The 23,672-nt window shown below is 38.8% G+C and overlaps 1 protein-coding gene across 11 annotated transcripts in view; it reads right to left on the bottom strand.

The window, feature by feature from the left end:
- LOC306642727 (THO complex subunit 1-like) overlaps positions 1–23,672 on the bottom strand; it is a 192,735-nt gene that overhangs the window by 57,951 nt on the left and 111,112 nt on the right. The gene's annotated exons all lie outside the window — the stretch shown is intronic.

Raw genomic sequence — 23,672 nt, 5'->3', positions numbered from 1 at the left:
ATTGGAAAGAACTGACATGTTGACAATATTGAGTCTTCTTGTGTTAGGCCAGTTTCCATTACCATAATGAAATACCCAGGCTGGGTAAGACATAGAGAGCAGTTTATTTCACTCATGGTTCAGTACATTCAAGCTCATGGCACTGGCAAAAGCTCACCATTGATGTTAACTGTATGTTAGATAGCATCACAATCACAGGAGTGTGTGCTAGAGGAAGAGATCACATGACAGGAAAACAGAGACAGTAACAAGGTTCCAGTAGGCCCTGCTTCTTAAAGGTCCCAGCACTCTTAACATCTCCACTCTGGGGATCAAAACACAAACCCCCAGAGGACAAAATACATCTAAACCACAGCACTTTGTTTCCATGATCATGAAACATCTCTTCTTTATTTAGTTCTTTGATTTCTTGCATCCCCTTAGTAGTTTCCCTCATATAGATCTCATTCATATTTTGTTAGATTTTCATTTGGGTAGAGGGAGAGTGCTAATGTAAAATGGTACTGTTTTAAATCTCAAATTCTACTTGTTCATTGTTGGTAAATAGGAAGGTGACCCAGTTTTGTATATTAACCTCATATTCTGCACCATCTTGTTCTCATTGCTTATTCGTTCTGAGATTGTGTGTGTGTGAGTGTGTGTGTGTGTGTGTTCTTTCAGATATTCCACATAGATGATCACATATCATTTGTGAGCAATTTTTATATCTTCTTTTCCAATTGGTATACCTTTTATTTACATCTTTTTTTCCAAATAAGACTTCCAGCACTATGTTGAAAAGCAGTGGTGACTTACAAGATCCTTACCATTTTTCTGATCCTGATGGGATCATTTTGAGCTTATCACCACCATTAAGTATAATGTTAGATATAGGGTTATTTTTGCAAACATACTTTATCAGGTTGAGGAAAGTTCTAGTCCTAGTTTACTGGGAATTATTTACTTATTTGCTTATATTGATAAAAATTATGTATTTATAATGTACTACATGTTTTGAAACGTGTATACATGTGTAATTGCTAAATGAAGATAATGAACACATGTTTCACCTCTCATACATTTGTTTTGTTTTGTAGTGAGAACCCTTAAAATCTACTCTATGCAATTTTCAAGAATACATTGTTCAGGGTGAGAGGGATCTTGTTACATTCTTCCACATATTGATATTCTGTTTTTCCAGCATCATTTGTTAAATAGGCTATCTCTTCTCCAATGTATGTTTTTGCTTCCTTTATCAAGTATCAGATGACTGACTGTGTGGATTTGTTTCTATGTCTTCTATTTTATTCCACTGGTCTTCATAATCACCAGTGTATATAGTGCACTGAGAGTTTATCATGAATGAATGTTGGATTTTGTCAAATGTTTTTTCTGTATCACTTTATGTTATCATGTAATTTTCTTCTTTAGCTTGTTGATGTGATGGATTGTATTAATTAATTTTTAATTAATTTTTTTACATGACAGTAGAATACATTTATGCATTTTGATAAATCATACATAAATGGAATATAATTTCTCATTTTTCTGAATGTACATGTTGTAGGATCACATCAGTCATATGTCATTAATTGATTTTTTAATTTTGAAAGAGCCAAACATACTTGGAATAAATTCTACTTAGTTATGATATATAGTTCCTTTTTAACATTGTTGGATTTAATTTACTAATATTTTGTTGAGAATTTTTACATCTATGTAAGATATGGCCCAGAGGTTTTTTTTTGTTGTTGTTGTTATGAATTTTTCTGGTTTTGTACCTAGTATAATGCCGATATCATAGAATGAGCTAGGAAGAATACCCTCAGTTTTTATCTTCTGTAAAAGATTGTACAGAATTCATATATGTCCTTCAATGTTTGTAGAATCCATTGGTCAACACATCTGGGTCTGGTGCTTTTTGTTTTGGAAGATTATTAATTATTGACTCAAATATTTAATATTATGGGCCTATTTTGATTATACCAAAATTGGTGGAGTCATTATGGAAAACCATATGGAGGTTTCTCAAAAAATTTAAAATAGGCCCTGCTGCCAGCTCCAGCCTGCCCGCAGGTTGCTTCAGTGACCAGCACAGGGCGCCAGGGACTCCCCCAAGCAGCCCAGCCCCCTACGGCGGGAAGCGCCTCTCTAGGCTAGCTTCCCGGGACAGGCTGCCCAGTGAGAGCCTCTCGACGCAGAGCCAGCCACAAGTCCCCAAGCCAGTGGAGATATTCGACACGCAAGCGGCTTCTGGGACCAGGGCTGGGCAACCAGAGAATTCTCCAGGCAGCATTGTCCCCCTCCAGCTGCAGGCTTTTTCCAAGTGGCGATCCAAGATGGCGGACTAGAGGGTGACTGCATCTCCAGTCGCCCCAGAACTCAGAATTCAAGAAGGGGAGACATTGAGAGACTCGGACTAAGATAGAACCACGGGGTGAGTCTCCCCCACCCAGCGAAGCTCAGCTGGGCGGCAGGCCCGGATTCGAGTGGCTTAGTAGAGTGGGACAGGGCAGATAGCATCTCCCCCAGGCAGCTCGATGCAGTCTGGCAGTGGGTTCCGCCCACAGGGACAGATCCTCCAGCCTCTCGGAACAGGCCCCCCAGTGAGAGCCCTTCTGCACAGAAGCAGCGTGGCCAGCTCCAGCCCACCCTGCTGCCAGCTACAGCCCGCCCGCAGGTTGCTTCAGTGACCAGCACAGGGCGCCAGGGACTCCCCAAGGCAGCCCAGCCCCCTACGGCGGGAAGCGCCTCTCTAGGCTAGCTTCCCGGGACAGGCTGCCCAGTGAGAGCCTCTCGACGCAGAGCCAGCCACAAGTCCCCAAGCCAGTGGAGATATTCGACACGCAAGCAGCTTCTGGGACCAGGACTGGGCAGCCAGAGACCTCTCCAGGCAGCATTGTCCCCCTCCAGCTGCAGGCTTTTTCCAAGGGGCGATCCAAGATGGCGGACTAGAGGGTGACTGCATCTCCAGTTGCCCCAGAACCCAGGATTCAAGAAGGGGAGGCATTGAGAGTCTCGGACTAAAATAGAACCACGGGGTGAGTCTCCCCCACCCAGGGAAGCTCAGCTGGGCGGCAGCCCCGGATTCGAGTGACTTATTAGAGTGGGACAGGGCAGATAGCGTCTCCCCCAAGCAGCTCGGTGCAGTCTGGCGGTGGGCTCCGGCCACAGGGACAGATCCTCCAGCCTCTCGAAACAGGCCCCCCAGTGAGAGCCCTTCTGCACAGAAGCAGCGCGGCCAGCTCCGGCCCGCCCCAGCCAGCTCCAGCCCGCCCCACTGCCAGCTACAGCCCGCCCACAGGTTGCTTCAGTGACCAGCACAGGGCGCCAAGGACTTCCCCAAGCAGCCCAGCCCCCCTCCAGCGAGAAGCGCCTCTCTAGGCTAGCTTCTCGGGGCAAATCACCCAGTGAGAGCCTGTCTACACAGAGCCAGCCACAAGTCCCCAAGCCAGTGGAGACCTCCAACCTACAACCAGCCTCTGGAACCAGGGCTGTGCAACAAGAGACCTCTCCAGGTCTCTCTCCCTGGAACCGGTAGCGGGCAAGGGGCAGCATTCTTCGGAAGCACTGCATTATCAAATTAATCCAAGACTTCTGGCTACTGAAAGCTGGTAGGTGATACACTGGAAATCTACAGGGTCACTATAAGCCAATAGAGGAAATCTACAATATCACAGAGTCCCATTGACATCTGACCAATATGAGAAAACAAGGGAAGAAAATGTCCGAAACAAACCTAGATACTATATCAATAAAACCCAATGACAGCACAGCAGAAGAAATGTCCGAAAGGGAGTTCAGAATGTACATAATTAAAACAATCAGGGAAGCAAAAGAGGAGATGAAAGAACAAATGCAGGCATTAAATGAACGCACTAATCAACAGTTAAAAGAGCAAATAACAGAAGCAAAAGAGCATTTCAATAAAGAGTTAGAGATACTGAAAAAAAACCAAACGGAAATCCTTGAAATGAAGGAAACAATAAACCAAGTTAAAAACGCCATAGAAAGCATAAACAATAGGATAGATCACCTGGAAGACAGAACTTCAGATATTGAAGACAAAATATTTAATCTTGAAAACAAGGTTGACCAAACAGAGAAGATGGTAAGAAATCATGAACAGAATCTACAAGAATTATGGGATATCATGAAGAGGCCAAATTTAAGAATAATTGTGATTGAGGAAGGCTTAGAGAAACAAACCAAAGGAATGAACACTCTATTCAATGAAATAATAGCAGAAAATTTCCCAAATCTCAAGAATGAAATGGAAAACCAAGTACAAGAGGCTTATAGGACTCCAAATATGCAAAATTACAACAGACCTACACCAAGGCACATTATTATGAAAATACCTAACATTCAAAATAAAGACAGAATTTTAAAGGCCGCGAGAGAAAAGAATCAGATTACATTCGGGGAAAACCAATAAGAATATCAGCAGATTTTTCAGTCCAGACCCTAAAAGCTAGAAGGGCCTGGAACAACATTTACCATGCCCTGAAAGAAAATGGATGCCAACCAAGAATTTTATACCCAGCAAAAATTACTTTCAGATTTGACGATGAGATAAAATCCTTCCACGATAATAAAAGCTAAAGGAATTTACTAAAAGAAAGCCGGCATTACAGAACATTCTCAGCAAAATATTCCATGAGGAAGAGATGAAAAACAACGATGTAAATCAGCAACGGGAGGAACTAGCCTAAAGGAATAGCCAAATAAAGGAGAAACCAAATCATGTCAAAAAACAAAAATGAGTCCAATGAATAGGAATACAAATCATATCACAATAATAACTGTGAATGTTAATGGCTTGAACTCATCAATCAAAAGACATAGATTAGCAGATTGGATTAAAAAGAAAAATCCAACAATATGCTGCCTGCAAGAGACCCATCTCATAGAAAGAGATACCCATAGACTGAAGGTGAAAGGATGGGAAAAAACATACCATGCACACGGACACAGCAAAAAAGCTGGAGTATCCATCCTCATTTCAGATAATGTGGACTTTAAGCCAAAACTAGTCAGAAGGGATAAATAAAGACATTACATACTGATTAAGGGAAGCATAAATCAGCAAGACATAACAATCATAAATATCTATGCCCCGAATTGGCTCATCTATGTACGTCAAACAAATCTTTCTCAAATCCAGAAATCAAATAGACCACAACACAATAATACTAGGCGATTTTAACACACCTCTCTCACCGCTGGGTAGATCGTCCAAACAAAAATTGAATAAAGAAACCATAGATCTCAATAACACAATCAACAATTTAGACTTAACCGACTTGTATAGAATATACCATCCAACAAAGAACGAATACACTTTCTTCTCAGCAGCACATGGATCCTTCTCTAAAATAGACCATGTTTTATGCCACAAAGCTACTGTTAGCAAATACAAGAAGATAGAGATACTACCTTGTACTCTACCAGATCATAATGGACTCAAATTAGAAATAAATGACAGAATAAAAAACAGAAACTTCTCCAATACTTGGAGATTAAATAATACACTATTATACGATGAATGGATAACAGAAGACATCAGGAGGGAAATTAAAAAATTCTTAGAAGTAAATGAGAACAAAGACACATCATATCAAAATCTCTGGGACACTATGAAAGCAGTACTGAGAGGAAGATTTATTTCATGGGGCGCATTCAACAAAAGAAGTAGAAATCAACAAATAAACGACTTAACACTACAGCTCAAAGCCCTAGAAAAAGAAGAGCACACCAACACCAAAAGTAGTAGAAGACAGGAAATAGTTAAAATCAGAGCTGAAATCAACGAAATTGAAACAAAAGAAACAATCAGAAAAATTAACAAAATAAATAGTTGGTTCTTTGAAAAAATAAACAAAATTGATAAACCCTTAGCCACGCTAACAAAGAGAAAAAGGGAGAAAATTCAAATTACTAAAATTCGGAATGAACAAGGAAATATCACAACAGACACGAGTGAAATACAAAACATAATTAGAAGCTATTTTGAAAATCTATACTCCAACAAAACAGAAAACCTCGAAGACATCAACAAGTTTCTAGAGACATATGAATTACCTAAACTGAATGAGGAAGACATACACAACTTAAATCAATTTCAAGCAATGAAATAGAAGAGGTCATCAAAAGCCTACCAACAAAGAAAAGTCCGGGACCAGATGGGTTCTCAGCCGAGTTCTACAAAACCTTTAAAAAAGAGCTCATTCCAATACTTCTCAAAGTATTCCATGAAATAGAAGAGGAGGGAACCCTCCCAAACTCATTCTATGAAGCCAATATCACCCTGATACTAAACCAGACAGAGATACATCGAGGAAAGAAAATTTCAGACCAATATCCTTAATGAACATCGACACAAAAATTCTCAACAAAATTTTAGCAAATCGCATACAAAAATATATTAAAAAGATAGTGCATCACGATCAAGTGGGTTTTATCCCAGGGATGCAAGGTTGGTTCAACATCCGGAAATCAATAAATGTCATTCACCACATCAACAGACTAAAAGTTAAGAATCACATGATTATTTCAATAGATGCAGAAAAATCATTCGATAAAATACAGCATCCCTTCATGCTCAAAACACTAGAAAAAATTGGGGTAGTGGGATCATTCCTTAACATTGTGAAGGCCATCTATGCTAAGCCCATGGCCAATATCATTCTAAATGGTGAAAAACTGAAAGCATTCCCCCTAAAAACTGGAGCAAGGCAGGGATGCCCTCTTTCACCACTTCCATTCAACATTGTTCTTGAGACTCTAGCCAGAGCAATTAGACAAACCAAAGAAATTAAAGGGATACGAATTGGAAAAGAGGAACTCAAACTATCCCTGTTCGCTGATGACATGATTATATATTTAGAGGAACCTGGAAATTCCACCAGAAAACTCTTAGAACTCATAAGTGAATTCAGTGAAGCAGCAGGTTACAAGATCAATGTTCATAAATCCAATGCATTTTTATACATAAGTGATGAATCTTCAGAAAGAGAAATTAGGAAAACTACCCCATTCACAATAGCATCCAAAAAAATAAAATACTTGGGAATCAATCTCACAAAAGAGGTGAAAGACCTCTACAATGAGAACTACAGAAAACTAAAGAAAGAAATTAAAGAAAACCTTAAAAGATGGAAAGATCTCCCATGTTCATGGATAGGAAGAATTAATATTGTCAAAATGGCCATACTACCAAAAGTGCTATATAGATTCAATGCAATTCCAATTAAAATCCCAATGATGTACCTTACAGAAATAGAGCAAGCAATTATGAAATTCATCTGGAAGAATAAGAAACCCAGAATAGCTAAAGCAATCCTCTGTAGAAAGAGCGAAGCAGGTGGTATCGCAATACCAGATCTTCAACTCTATTACAAAGCAATAGTAACAAAAACGGCATGGTATTGGTACCAAAATAGACAGGTAGATCAATGGTACAGAATAGAGGACACAGACACAAACCCAAATAAATACAATTTTCTCATAGTAGACAAAGGGGCTAAAAATATGCAATGGAGAAGAGATAGCCTCTTCAACAAATGGTGCTGGGAAAACTGGAAAACCATATGCAACAGAATGAAATTAAACACTTATCTCTCACCCTGCACAAAACTCAGGTCACAATGGATCAAGGAACTCGGAATCAGACCAGAGACCCTGCATCTTATAGAAGAAAAAGTAGGCCCAAACCTTCAACTTGTTGGCTTAGGAGCAGACTTCCTTAACAGGACTCCCATAGCCCAAGAAATAAAAGCAAGAATCAACAACTGGGATAGATTCAAACTAAAAAGCTTTCTCTCAGCCACGGAAACAATCAGAAATGTGAAGAGAGAGCCTACAGAGTGGGAGAATATCTTTGCCAATCATACTTCAGATAGAGCGCTAATATCCCAAATCTATAAAGAACTCAAAAAACTCTACACCAAGAATACAAATAATCCAATCAACAAATGGGCTAAGGAAATGAACAGACACTTCACAGAAGAAGATGTACAAGCAATCAACAGATATATGAAAAACTGTTCAACATCTCTAGTAATAAGAGAAATGCAAATCAAAACTACCCTAAGATTTCATCTCACCCCAATTAGAATGGCGATTATCAAGAACATAAGCAACAATAGGTGTTGGCGAGGATGTGGGGAAAAAGGTACACTCACATTGCTGATGGGGTTGCAAACTAGTGCAGCCACTCTGGAAAGCAGTATGGAGATTCCTCAGAAAGTTTGGAATGGACCCACCATTTGACCCAGTTATCCCACTCCTTGGCCTATACCCAAAGGACTTAAAATCAGCATACTACAGAGATACAGCCACATCAATGTTCATAGCTGCTCAATTCACTATAGCCAGATTGTGGAACCAACCCAGATGCCCTTTAGTTGATGAATGGATAAAGAAACTGTGGCATATATATACAATGGAATATTACTCCACCATGAGGAATGACAAAATTATGGCATTCGCAGGCAAATGGATGAAATTGGAGGGTATCATGCTAAGTGAGATAAGCCAATCTCAAAAAACTAAAGGACGAATGATCTCGCTGATAAGCGGATGAGGACATACGGGGGTGGGTGGTAGGAGGGGTTAGTGTTAGGGTTAGGGTTAGGTTTAGGGTTAGGGATAAGGAGGGTGGTAAGAATGAGGAAGAAAGGAATGTATAGAGGGAAAAGAGGGGTGGGAGGGGAGGGGGATGGGGAAAAATAACAAAATGAATCAAACAACATTGCCCTATGTAAATTTATGATTTTTAATTAAAATTAAAAATTAAAAAAAAAAAGAGCTGACACAAAATTCCTAGCTTGTCCCATGACTCAGCAAAAATGATGGGGTCTCAAGATGGTGGGGAGACGATACCTGGCCAGATTCTGTAGTAAGTCCATAGGGCAGCTCCAAGAAGGACCCAAGGTCACTCTGAAAGGTGTGTGTTTTGTAGACTGAGGTTCCCCAGGAGTTGTTATACTCTATGTAGTCTACTAACAATTTGATATTTAGATAGCATAATATTTTCTAGTCATTGTTTTTCCAAAATTTATTAGGGCATAATTTAAATTCGATAAAATGCATCAGTTTAAAATGTACATTTTGATGAGTTCTAACAAGTTTATACACCAAAGTAAGCCATCACTACAATCAAGATACAGAACATTCCCTTCATTCCAGAATATTCCCTCAGGTTGCTTCTTAGTCAAACCTCCTCCCATACCGGCCAGCTCCAGGCAACCACTGATCTGATTTCTGTCAATATAGATTAATTGTGTCTTTTCTGGAGTTTCATATAAATGGAAACATACAGTACATACTTTTCTGGCTCCTTTTACTCAACATAATGTTTTCGAGATCCACCCATGTCATTGTGTGTACCCATAGTTCATTTGGTTTTTATGACTGACTAGCAGTTCATCGTATGAATATACCTGAATTTGTTTATTCACCTGTGGACAGGATTAGAGTTGTTCCCACATTTTGACCATTGTGAATAAGATTCTGTGAATAAATGTCTGCATGTCTTTCTGTAGACATATATTTTCATTTCTTTTGAGTAAATATTAGGTAGGATTTCTGGGTGTATCCTTTAAAGTGTATCTTTACATTTATAAGAAACTGTCAAATCATTTTCCGTAGTGGTTTTGCTTTCCCAGCAGCAATGTATGAGAGTTCCATGGCTTTCCATCCTCTACATCTTTTCCAACATTGTCTTTGAACTTGGCATGTTTTTCTTTTATTTTAGAAACTCAGTGTAGTGGTTTCTCTTGAACTCATAATTTGCCTTTCCTTGATAATTAATAATACTGAGCATCTTCTCATATGCTAATTGGTCACTCACATAACATTTTACATAAAATATCTGTTTAAATTTTTTGCTCAGTTTTATTGGATCATTTCTTATTAAGTTCTAAGTGCTTTAAGTATTCTAGATAAAAGTACTTTATTGTATCTATTGGCAATTACATCTATACAACCAGCATCCCGCAAAACTATGATTTCCCCAACTATCTTGGCATTGTAGTTGAAAATCAACTATCTGTATATGTATGGTCTACTTCTGGACTCTATTCTGTTTCTTTGATATGTATGTCCATTTATACACCAATATCACATGTCTTGATTCTTATAATAAATCTCAAAATTAGGTATTAAACAATATAAATCCTTCAACTTTACTCTTCTTTTAAAATTGTTCCTCTCAACCTCATTTTGTAATTTTCATTGTTCAAATCTTGTATATATCTTGTTAAATTTGGCCAAAAGTATTTTGATGTAAATTGAAATTATAATGACCAGTACTACGTATAAATACTGTTTTAAATAAAGTTATGTTGTAATAAAATATAAAAATATAGTTATAAATAAAAATTATAAGTACTATTTGAAAAAAAAAAGTTTAAAATAGATCTACCAGTCAATCCAACAATCCCAGTTCTGAATATATATTCAAAGGAAATTAAATCAGTATCTTGAAGAAACATCTACCTCCCTCCCATGTTCATTGCAGCATTATTCACAATAGACAAGATATGGAATCAATTAAATATCCACACACTGATGAATGGATAAAGAAATTGTGGTAAATATACACAATGGAATATGATCTAACCTTAAAAAAGTAAATTTTTCCATTTGCAATAACATGTGTGAACCTGGAGGACATCAGTGGACTAAGTGAAATAAACCAGACACAGAAAGACAGACTGTGTGTTATCACTTGCATGGAGACTGAAAAAGCAGAATTCATAGAAATAGAGTAGAATGGTGACCACTTGTCAGGGGATGGGGTGGTGTTGTTCAAAGTTTCATAGAAGTAACATAGAATGTTCTACATGTCTAATGTACACTATGCAGACAATAGTGAATAATACCACATTGTATATTTGAAATTTGAAAAATGTTTTTTTTCTTTCCACATTTTTCATTAGTGCATTATAGTTATACATGGTGGGATTTGTTGTTACATATTTGTGCACACACACAATATAACGATATATTTTGGTATGTACAATTCGCCAAAATACATTTTCTGTTATGTATAACTAAGAAGATTTTAAAAACTAATATATTTTGGCCAATATCACTCCCCAGCACCTCCCACCTCTCTATTTCCTCCTCCTGCTCCCCGGACTTTTTCTTCTACTGATCTTCCTTTATTTTTCATGAGATTCCCCACCAAGCCCTCCATTCTTTTTCGTCTCTCATTCCATACATGAGGGAAAACATACACCCCTTGACCTTCTGAGTTTGGCTTATTTTACTTAACATAATGGTAAGTTCCATCCATTTTCCTTCAAATTGCCTAATTTCATTTTTCTTTATGAGTCAATAAAATTCCATTGTATATAGATATACCACATTTTCTTTATCCATCCATCTTTTGGTGGACACCTAGGCTGGTTCTATATTTTGATTATTGTGAATTGTGCTGTTATAAATATAGGTATGCATGTATCACTATAGTATGATGACTTTAATTCTTTAGGATAAATACTGAGGAGTGGCATAGCTGGTTCTATGTTGGATCCATTCCTAGTCTTTTGAGGAACTTCCATACTAATTTCCATAATGGTTGTATTAATATGAAATCCTACTAACAGCATAAAAGTGTTTTTTTCTCCACATTCTTTAGAGTTGTATTGCTTGTGTTCTTGATCACTGCCATTCTGATTGGTGCAAGATAAAATCTCAATGTAGTTTGATTTGAATTTCCCTAATTGCTAATGATGTTGAACATTTTTTCTTATTTTTGTTGGTCATTTGTATTTCTTTGAGAAAGCTCTGTTTAATTCATTTGCCCATTTATTAATTGGGTTATTTGGTGTTTTTTTTAATTCTTTACATATTCTAGATATTAATCATCTGTCAGAAGAGAAGCTAGGAAAGATTTTCTTCCATTCTGTAGGTTCTCTATTCACTTTCCTAATTGTTTCCTTTGCTGAGAAGAAGCTTCTTAAATCTTAGCATTATTGGCTGAGCTTTAGGAATCCAATTGAGAAAGCCAATGCCTGTGCCTACATGATCTTGTGCCAAGGAGTCTTGATCCCTTATTTTCTTCTAGGAGTTGCATAGTTTTTGTTCTAATTCCTAGGCCTTTGATCCATTTTGAGTTGAGTTTTGTGCAAGGTAAAAGATAAGGGTCTAGTTTCAGTCTTCTACATGTGGATAACCAGTTGTCCCAGCATCATTTGTTAAGAAGGCTCTCTTTTCTCCAGTGTATGTTTTTGGTGACTTTGTCAAGGATCAGATGGCTGTAGATGTGAGTGAGTTTGTCTTTTATTCTGTACCATTGGTCTTTATATCTGTTTTTATGTCATGCATTTATGTTACTATAGCCCTGTAATATAATTTGAAGTCAGGTATTGTGATGCCTCCACCTTTACTTTTTTGGCTTAGGAGTGTTTTACTATTCGGGGTCTTTTATTCTTCCAAATGAATTTTAGGACTATGTTTTCTAGTTTTGACAGGAAGGTCATTGTTATTTGGATGGGGTTTGTATTAAATCTGTATATTGTGATAGTATGATCATTTTAACAATATTAATTCTGCCTATCTATGAACATGGGCAGTCTTTCCATCTTTTGAGGTCTTTTTCAATTTCTTTCTTCAGTGTCCTATACTTTTCATTGTAGAGGTCTTTCACTTCCTTTGTTAGATTTATTCCTAGGTATTTTTTAAAGCAATTGTGAATGGAATTATGTTTTCCTGATTTCTTTATCAGCAGAATCATTTCTGGTTTATAGGAAAGCTATTGAATTTTTAATGTTGATTTTGAAACCTGCTCCTTCATCAGATTTGTTTATTAGCTTTAGCAGTTTTTTGGTGGAGTTCTTTGGATCTTCTAACTTTACTTTTTCCTTTTCTATTTTTATCCTTTTATTTCATTACCTTGAGTAATCGCTCTGGCTAGAATCTCCAACACTATATTAAGAGTGATGAGAGTAGGCATATTTTTCTTGTTCCAGATTTTAAAGAAAATGCTTTCAGCTTTTCCCCATTTACTATGAGGCTGGTTTTAGGTTTTTCACATACAGCCTTTATGATGTTGTGTTGCCGCCTGCAGCAACGAGACCGCAGGAAAGAATTGGAGGCAGACTGGGAATGAACTACTTCTTTATTTTTCTCTTAGGTGCTTGCTTTTCAGAGGTGCTTCTTCTCAGGGGTGCTTTGCTGTTTCCCCCCCAGAGGAAGAGAATGTCTTATATACACTAAGGCAGCCAATCAGCTTAGGATTAAGTAGCACGATTGGAGCACGCACCATGGTACCAATTAAGAAAGAATGAGGAACATGTGTTGACCACGAGCATGGAAGAGACATTAAGGATTATGACATGGATAATTCGGGGACTGTGATTCTATCACACTGTTGCTTTCACATTCAATGGTCCCCTCACATTTAAATAAAATTGGTGCATTAGGGAAACCTAGGTTTGTCCACAGAAGCTGAATTGGCAATAAAATGGTGGCAGAGCTTTTCAGGGTATGTTGGCTTTAGCTCCTTGAAGTTCCACTGACTGCAGGGGCCCCATGGACCCTGAGGGAGGAAAGTCCAAGAATAGAAACCAGTAACCCACTCCAAGCAGCTGGGCTCCTGCTCTGTGTGTCTGTTGTCCACAGTCAAGCTGCATATAGGTACTTCCTCAAGAAACAGGAGGGACCTGGTGATTCCTGCCACCCTGGAGATGAAGACTGCACTCCCTGTAAACCCCAACTGCCCAATTGTCTATTTTGTGAATTTATTTTTACATGGAATCTACTTTTACTTCCCTTCCATTCCCTCCCCTCCCTTCCCTTCCCTTCCCTTCCCTTCTCTCAGACACTAGAGATTGAACCCAGGGCCTACACACCCTCATGCTATTATCAGGCTACACCCTCAGACCCCACACACTACCTCTAGAATATTTGGCTCCTAATACCCAGCAATTGGCCCTACTTCTACAGGCTGCCTTGGGGCAGACCCCAGAGAGCCTGGGGATTTACACATCCTCTGGACATCCTTTGATTCCTGGCCAAGAGACAGGTGGATGTGAAACCCAGTTCACCCACCTGAGCAGAACCTGAGTCTCTGGGTCTGGGCTCATTCAGAGTTTGCCTCTGTTTCTGCCTGCAAGTCTGTCCCTGGTACCTCACTTGCACATGAAGCATTCTCTTAGAGTCTGCCGAGTGAAACCTTAAAGACAACACAACAACAGGTTAGAACAGACACATGCGTCTCAGAGAGACAGAGTGGTGCTCAGGCCAGCAAACTTGACTATTGTCTAATGAATGGTACATAATCATGTAACCAGAGCAAGGCTGTCCAGGAGAGCAGAAGGCAAGTCTCATGTGTCATTTCCACTTCCCTAATAAAAGCTTTAAGAAATTCAGAAAGAAGCAGGTGAAACTTATTTTAGCAATATATTTCCTCTATTATCATATATTCAAAATAGCATTGGTTCAAATGAATATTTCATGTTTGATTTTTCTCCTACAAAGTCTTTGAAATCCAGTGTGTTTTTGTACTCACAGCACATCTCACTTCAAACTAACCACATGTCAAGAGTTCAGCAGCCACACAGGACTCGTGGCTACTATATGGAATGGTGCAGCTCAAAAGCCTGATTGTGCTAATTAGAAGAGAGTGCACAAAATTTAGGAAGGCAAGAAGGGATTCCAGGTGCCTCCCTGAGTACTCTCTGAAGAGGAGTGTGCCTTGGGCACCAGCCTCCCATGCTCTTCACATCCAACTGGGATGTACAGAGCTCCTAGGGTCCCTGCTCTTAGCAACCTTCTCATTCCTGATGGGTTTCCTGTTCAGGTGTACCCCAGGAGAGACTGAGAGGCTGACTTGATCAACAGATTCAGGTATAGGCCCCTGCCACTATTTCCATGATAATGAGTAAACAGCATATTGGTTTTATATATCATTTTTTTTAATTAAAAAGTTATTCAACTGATAAATAATAATTATATATGTTTATGGGTTATCATGGGATGTTTTGATGAATGTTTACAATATGGAATGATTAAATCAGGCTAATTAACAAATTCTTCATCTCTCATAGAGTTTTCTGTGGTGAAAATGTTTAAAAACTATTCTTTTAGCAATTTTGAAATATGTACTACATTGTTCATTATAGTTACCTTGCCGTGCAAGAGATCACTTAGACTTATTTCTCTAACTAAAATTTTGTATCCTTTTATCAGTATCACCCCTTTCCCTGTCCTCTCCCTGTCTCTGGTAAGCACCAAGGATTTGGTTTTATCCATGGTTCATCTGAGCCTTCTCTTAAGAGCTCATCCACAAAGTCAGGCTTCTGATGCTGCATAGAATCAGAATCAGCACAGACATAAGCTAATCTAAATTATTATGTAGCTTTTTCCTATATAGGCTCTGCAGCCAGCACCTGTCATAGGAGGGGAGGTTTGTACAGGTTTGCTGCCACTTCCCCTGGACTAACATGGCTGCTCAACCAGACTTGGATCCTAGTTTGCTCTGCATGTACATTGGCTTATCTAATCTCTGCTGTGGCTTTGCAGGCTAATGTCCTGCCTGTTCTTGGCCCTTCAGCATCTGGTCCCTGTTTGGTCCTTCAGCCTTTTCTTTCTTCTTCCTATTCTTACCTCTGAGCCTTTGCATGTGCTAATTCCTTTGCCTGGAAAACTCTTCTCCCTTTCTCCTGCCCCATGACTCCAAGCCTTTACTTTCTAACCATGGATATAAATTATCTAAATTCTTAAGTGGTTTTCCCATTATTAGAAATAAAAGTAGTCATCTCTTCATACCAGCAGGTTCTGCAGCCATGGATTTAACCAACCAGGGATCCATCTTAAATAGTCAGAAAATATCTTATCTGTACTGAACCCGGAATGTTTTCTTCTCCTATTCACTAAATAATGCTGAATAACTATTTACATAGCATTTACATTGTACTAGGGATCATAATGAGATCAAGGCAAAATCCAAATACAGCCTCAAGCTTCACTTGCTTTGTTATTTGCTTTCAGTTGACTTTTTAAAAATCACTAGTTCTGGAGGTCTTGCAACTGAGCTATACACTATGGGTCTCCCACTAGCTTTGCTGCAGGTGACATGTGGCTTGTGATCATAGCAGTTGTCTAGGTTATTTTTCAAGGACTTGAAGGCCACCTTTGTTGAAACTATCGCCTCTTCACTTGGGCCTCTGCAGGTGTTCTATTCTTACTGACATGGCAGATTCTAATCTCTATCAGGAGAATAAAATAAAGGTGCAACTGTGAGAGAAATAAGACTTTTTACTGGGATGTCCTGCTTGGGAAAAAGGGAGATAGAGCATTGACCAGGACAGTGTCAGGCTGGCTCAAAAAGAGGACAAAGGTGTACAGCTTTTAAGGCATCTTTGGGGTAGGCAGGGATCTGGTCTCTTGATGTCATCCACTGTGGAAGGGGTTTTAGTTGTGCCTGAGCTCTTCTCCTTCATGCTGCTTCCTGTGTCCCATGGCTCATTACCGTCTTAGCTCCTCACCTCACCTAGGGCTGTGCATTTCACTATGCTGATAAGGTCCAGGCAAGTGTGGGTCAATTCAGTGATTGTCCTACCCATGCCTTTGCTCCTCACCATCTGAAATTTGCTTCTTACCATTGGGGAAAGTTCATAATTGGACTTTGGAGCCAGACAAATCATTGTCCTGCCTCAGTAGGTGTGACTTAATTATCTTGTTTTCCTTGACTCTGGCCTCTTGGTATTTGTGCTGTTGGTCTTTGAAGGTCACAGTGACTATCCAGCTTTCCATCTCCTGGCATGTAAAGTTCATTTAGAGCTTTGAAGACAGGTGAACTTTTTAACTCTTAATATGGGGTATGTTTTTCATGGGGGTCCCTAACTGTGTCACCATGGGTGACCTTTACAAGCCAGAGGGCCAAAATATCCTCTCTCAGATCATGTCAACACTGCTATTATCTGAACAGGTGTTACATGAAGAGCCATGAAGATTGATTGTGCATGCACAGAACACTGATTTATTTACCTCTAATTACATTTCCCCATGCCATGGACTACTCTTCTTCATTACCCCATAAATATGCCGAGTGAAACTTTCTCCTCAGTGAGGTGATTTTGAGACTTGGGTCTCTTTCTCTGCTTGGCCACCTTTGAAATAAACTCTTCTGCAGAACTCATTTCAGTGATTGGCATATCATGTGGAGGGAACAACAGGCCTGGTTTGGTAATATGAGGTAATCTAGAAATGGTTTAAATTATACAGAATGATGTGAACTGGTTATGCACAAATGTGAACTGGTTATGCACAATTTTATATTATATGAGATCTGAACATCCATGGATTTTGGTATCTTCAGGTTACTGTGAATATTGACAGAATACTACACTTTATCATTTTACAGCTTGTGAACAAAGGCCTCTAGCTTCCTACAATTTCTGTAGTGAGGGTGTCCTTGGTATCCCAAAATAGGTTTTGGAAATATAATGAAAAGAACTTGTGGAAGTATCCTTGTCAATATTGAAATATAGAAAAATCTGTTAACTGTATCAACTAGTTTGAAGACCAACACATGAAACAGCAGACTATAGCACATATTGAAACACTGACATCAAAGGCCTTTGGATGACCAAGCTAATTAGCAGAGGGCATTGGGTGGGATGCCCAGAAATTAGGCCAGGGGAAGCCCTGCTCTTGGAAAGCAAAAACAATGAAGAGAAACTAATTACAACTCCTGCCTGAGCCATAATTAAGCTGTTAGTACCCACCTTGGGAGCCAGGGTCCCTGTCACCTGAACAGGGATCTGCACAGTGCAGAGGGAAATTTTTCAACAAACTCACAGTGTGACCTGAAGGTTTTCTTTTTTAAAAAAACATATCTAAAGGCCAGGATATTTCTCATATTTCCAGAACTGTTGCCAAACTAAAAGGGCGATTCTCTTTTAAAAAATGGTATGCCTTTACTCTATGTACAAACAGAGAAACAACATGTATCACATTTGTTTACAATAAATAAATAAATAGTACTTATTCACAGGAAAAAAAAATAGGTATCTGTCTCTGTGTACCTATCTTTGTATATATCATCTATCTAATCAGGTGGCTTGTGTTGGTTGATTTGGACCTACAGGTATCCTACTGTTTCTGCAGAAGTTTTGAGGTAGCCATAATGCTTTAGCTAAGGAAGCTTCCTAAGATTTGAAGGGAACTTTAGGTCCTCCTAGATTATAGGGACATGTAGTTGGGGCTGGGGTCATAACTCAGTGGTGGAGAGCTGCCTTATGTGTGTAAGGACCTGGGTTCAATTCACAGCACACACACAGACACACACAGACACATGCATGTGTGCATGCACATACACACATGAAGACTTATGATTACCTAGGCAATTTGCAGAGCTCTTGTCTCATCACAATCTAAGGAAGAAGGAAGTTAAGGAAGTTGGAGACCCTACAAACCCCCTACAAAGCCTGCACTGTGCCTGAATGCCCAGGACTACAATGAACAGGTGCTGAATAAATTAGAAAAAGAGAGATGAAAGGGGACAAAAGCATATTTTCTCTAGAGAGCATGAATTTGGGCTACATCAACAAACAAATGAGTAAGAAAATAAACCAGCAGAACCTTTGGGAATGGGAGGGAAATTTGCTGGTCCAGTGGCCTCAAAGACTCCATCAACCTCCAAGACCTCAGGCAACCTCATCTGTAGGTGGGGTTGGGCAGTTGAACGATTTCTGCTCCCCCTTATTTCCTTTTTCCTTTAGGTACTTTCATTCTTGTTAATCAATGTAAACATCCTTTTGAAACACGCACTCAAAATTGCAAATACTCAAAATATAGTTTTATATTTTTGATTAATGTAACAAATACTTAAAGAGACAATGGTCAATGGAGAGATATATAAAAAGGGAGAAATATAGAGGGAACAGACATTGTGCTGGGTGTACAAGATGGGATGTATGTGTTAGGTATATGGGATAGAGTGGTATACAATGTTGGGTGCAGAGGAGGGGAACCATTCTCAGTGAAACTGTTAGGACATGATTTTCTATGTTTAAGGGATAATTTGCACAAGTTTTGTGGTAACAAGGAGTTGACCTGGTAGAGTCCATTACTGTTCTTGAAATCAAATCAAGAGGTTTCTCCTTCATTCATTCATCAAAGGCTTTCCAAATACTCAGTTTGGGGAGACAGTAACTAAAATATGAAGAGTATGTGAATTCATGGAGCTTCTCTTCAGAGGGGAAAATGCCAAGTGAGCAATTTGTTATATAACATAATTTTGGATGCATCAAGATGGTGAGATATGATGTCCTGAGATAAAGTGGTCAGCAAAGGCCTTGTTGAAGAGGTGATGTTTGAATAGAATCCTGAATTCATGAGGGAAGGGAGTTGTGACTTCTGGAGGAAACTACTCCAGGCAGGAAGTGCACAGGCCCTGGGGTCACAATGCTGGGTGGAGATGCAGTCAGGATATGATGAGGTCCATTGAGGGCTGGAGCTAGGGAGGAAGTTGGAAACCTGCATATTGTATGCTGGACCTCATAAGTCAAGGAAAGACCTCTCATTTGGGTTGTTGAGTTGCCTGGGCAACTTGTAAAGATGGAGGGCATGGAAGTCACTTGATCTGATTTTCATTTTTAAGGGATTTTCTGCCTATTGTAGAGGAACAGAAGACTTTGAGGGAGCCCTGGGAATATGGATGCTGCACCACTGGCTGACCTTGGCATGTATCTTAACCTTTCTGAGTCTCAGTGTTCTTGTCCATAAATTGGTGACAGGAACCATACATACATTCATGCAAACATACATAATTCATCACATTGTGGGTTAACTTCACAACTACTTTGAGGATCTGTTCTGTGCCACTCTGTGCTGAACTGTATTGAGGACTAAGCAGTCTCTGGGGATCCAGGTGCCCCTAACCCACAGGAAAAATTGAGAATTGATGACAATGCTATACTTTTATTATTAGTCAGTTGGTGTTTTGGCCTGATGGGCCTTATTTCAAGAGCTACAAAGAAAACTTCTCCCAAGGCAGGAATTCATCTGGGAGGTCTCTATCACCCCTGGAGACTGAAGCCAAGTACTACAGAAACCCAGGAAAATTCCAAGCCTACTTTATCCTCTTCTACCTACCTACCATTTAACTTTCTTCATTGTTGGATTTCTTAAGTATCTTCCCTTTGTTTGCTTTTTTTGACATATCTTATCCTGGGTTCCATTAATCTTTGTGTGTTGATTTAGACTTTGGTTTTGGTATGTTGATAATTCCATTGAGTCAAAATCTGCTTCAAATGTGCAGATATTTAAAAATAAGAGATGTTCTGCCTTAGTCTCCTCAATTCAAGGGTTACAATGGGAGTATTTTGTGTCACGTTACTGTTGATTAGTTTTGTTATTCACACCAACCTCTGATAAACCCATGTTAAAGAAACCTCGCTTAAAAGGAATGTAACTTTATTTTAATTTTTAATGTGCCCAAGTACACAAAACATAAAATTTACTGTTTTAATCATTTTTATGGTTATAGTTCAGTGGCATTAAGAACTTTGACATGGTACAACCATAACTTCTATTCAATTTTAGAACTTTTTCATGATCCCAAACTCAACCTAATGTGTCCATTAAACAATAACTCTCCCTTCCCCACTTTCTGTCTCCATAAATTCAACTATTCTAGATACCTCATCTCAAGGAGGAAAACCATCTAGTACTTGTCCATATGAATCTGGCTTTTTTTACTTAACATAATGTCCTCAAGGCCTATCAGTGTGGCAGCATATCAGAATTTCCTTCCTTTTGAAGACTGAATAATATTTCACTGTATACATAGGCCACATTTTTGCTCATCCAATCATCTGTTGATGGACGTTTGTGTTGCTTCCACATTTTGCCTATTGTAAATAATGCTGTTATGAGCATAGGGGTTCAAATATCTCTTTCAGACCCTACTTTCAATTATTTTGGGTATTTATCCAGAGGTAGAATTTCTGGATCATGTGATAATTACAATTTTAATTTTTTGAGGAACCACCATACTGTTTCCATAGGGACTGTGCCATTTTACATTCCGACTCACAGAGCATAAGACTCCCAATTTTTCCATATCTTCACCAGCACTGGTTATGTTTTTTGCTTTTTTTTTAGGATTCATCCTAATTTATTTGAGGTAGAATCTCACTATCATTTTGATTGGAATTTCTTAATAATTAGAGATATTGACCATCTCTTTATGTGCTTGTAGGTGGTTCATGTATATTTTTTGCAGAAATGCTTACTCAAGGCATTACTCAAGTTAGGCAAGTCCTTTGCCATCTGGGTTAGTTTTTGTTGTTGTTGCTGAAGGTCTTTAAATATTCTGGACATTAATCCCTTATCAGATCTGTGATTTGCAAATATTTTCTCTCTTTCTGTGGGCTGCCTTTTCATTCTGTTTATTGGGTCCTTTGATGCACTGAAGTTTTAAATTTTGATGTAACACAGTTCACCTATTTTTTCTATGATGCCTGTGTTTTCAGTGTCATTATAAAAAATAGTTGTTAAATTGTTCAACAGTGCTATGGAGGTAAATTGTAAAATTCAGTGCAATGAAGTTTATGTGATTGATCAATTTTGATTAATTATTAATTACTAATTAATTGTTAATCAATTATGGTAAAAGGTAAAGGTCCAACATCATTCTTTTGCATGTGAATATTTGTTGAAAAAAATTTCCTTCCCCCATTGAAACATCTTAGCAACGTTTTAGAAAATAATTTGACTCTGTATGTGTGAATTTATTTCTTGGTCCTTTATTGGTGTTTCATTGGTTCATATGTCACTTTTAAGTCAGCAAAACTGTATTGTTTTGATTACTCTAACTTTGTAGTAGGTTTTGAAATCAGGAAGTTTGAGGCCTCTGAGTTGGTAGTTCTTTTTCAAGGTTGTTTTTTGTGATTTTCAAGGTCCCTTGATATTTCATCTGAATTTTGGGATGAATTTATGTTTTTTCTGCAAAAAATAAATGTCATTGGGATTTTATTATAGATTGAAATATATCTGTAGACAACTTGAGACCGTATTGACATCATAAGAATATTGAGACTTAATAAGAATATTAAGTCTTCCAGACCATCAGCAAGGCTGACTTTCCACTTACTAGTACCTTATCTCAGTAACATTATATAGTTTTCTGTGTACAAGTTTTTCATGTCCTTGGTTAAATTTATTGCTAAGCATTTATGTTTTCTCAATGCTATTGTAAATGGAATTGCTTTCTTAATTTTGGCAGGACATTATTAGTATGTATAGACATAACTCATTTTTGCATGTTGATTTTGTATTCTGTAGTTTTGCTGAATTCATTTACTAGTTTTACCCAGTGTTTTGTATTTTTAAAATTCTTTCAAAACCATGTTCTCCTACCATGCATGAATGCTGTTTGCAGCTAACAAATACTGAGTGCAGATGTGGAGAGAATCCTGACTATTCTGTGCTGAAGATCGTACAGATAGAAAAAGCAGATCATAATCCCCAGTGTGCTTTGAACTTGGCAATTACACAAAATGAAGTATAAATGGCTAATATTCCAGGTCAAAAATGTTGGCAGAAGAGAGAAACATTCGAGAGACCTTTGCACACATTTTCAATTTTCTTATTGTTAAAATGGGACCTCTGAATAAAATTGTGTTTATCCCAGCATGTCAGAATTTTCACAGATAATGATAGATATTTAGTAGAAAATTGCTTTGCTTTGTGAGATCTCTTTCCACACCATAAATGAGGTGTAAATAGTTTTCTAATTTAGGAAAAACAGAAGATTTTCTTGCTTGAGAAAGGCAGCTTTACTTACTCTAAAGGTAATGGGAGGCCTCACTGAAAACATCAGCACAGGGTACTTTTGGAAGGTCAGATTAAAGCTACAGATATACACTGTGCATATCCAGATTACATGCAAGTGCAAAGAATAGGGTGTAACTAAAAAGGTGAAGTAGCTCAGCTGCTTCTACCATTGAGCAGTATGCCCAGGAGTCAACTATGTCCTCTGTTGGCCTAGAACTCTCAGATTAGGAGGGAGGGCAGAAACCTACACAGTAGCTTCCTGCATTGCTCAGAATTCAAGACAATCTCATTGGGTCCCAGGAGCAGCCTCATCTTGGCTTACATACAGATGGGGAGTCCAGGAATTAGAACATATGGAATCATCTTCATTGGCAACTCCATGGCTCATCAGTCTGTGAAGAGCACACTGGTGGAACTCACCAGCTCTCTGCAGAACATGGGATCAAGTAGCCAGTCTTCCTCTTTCCTCCTTCACCTGACAAATTGTCACTGAGTGTCTCCCAGGATCCCATGCAGTCCTTCCTGTAATTACCGTTTACTTCCATTTCTGGTGGTTCACTTCACGACAGTTCATTAACATAATGAGAGGGTTCCACTGCCCAGCAACCAGGGGTGGAGCAGGTTCCAATGAGACTCTGACTCACTCATTTGATTGGGTCAAACTTTGGTTGCCTCTGCCTTTGGCTCATCTCACTTCTGTAGGCACAAGAGTGCAAGCCACCCATCTGTCCTGCCAGGTTATACCCACTGCCTATCCTCCCCATCCAAACTCTGGTTGATCCATGGAGTCTCTCCTGAGTACTGAAAGAGCTCTTTATATTTGTAGTCCTAACCCTGAGGACTTTCCTTCCTTTGTACTGTAGATTTGTCCTCCAGTGAACACTGCCCCCTTA

Source organism: Sciurus vulgaris (genome assembly GCF_902686455.1).
Source record: "Sciurus vulgaris genome assembly, chromosome: 13".
Classification (NCBI taxonomy): domain Eukaryota; kingdom Metazoa; phylum Chordata; class Mammalia; order Rodentia; family Sciuridae; genus Sciurus; species Sciurus vulgaris.
This window is presented reverse-complemented; position numbering and strand designations above follow the sequence as displayed.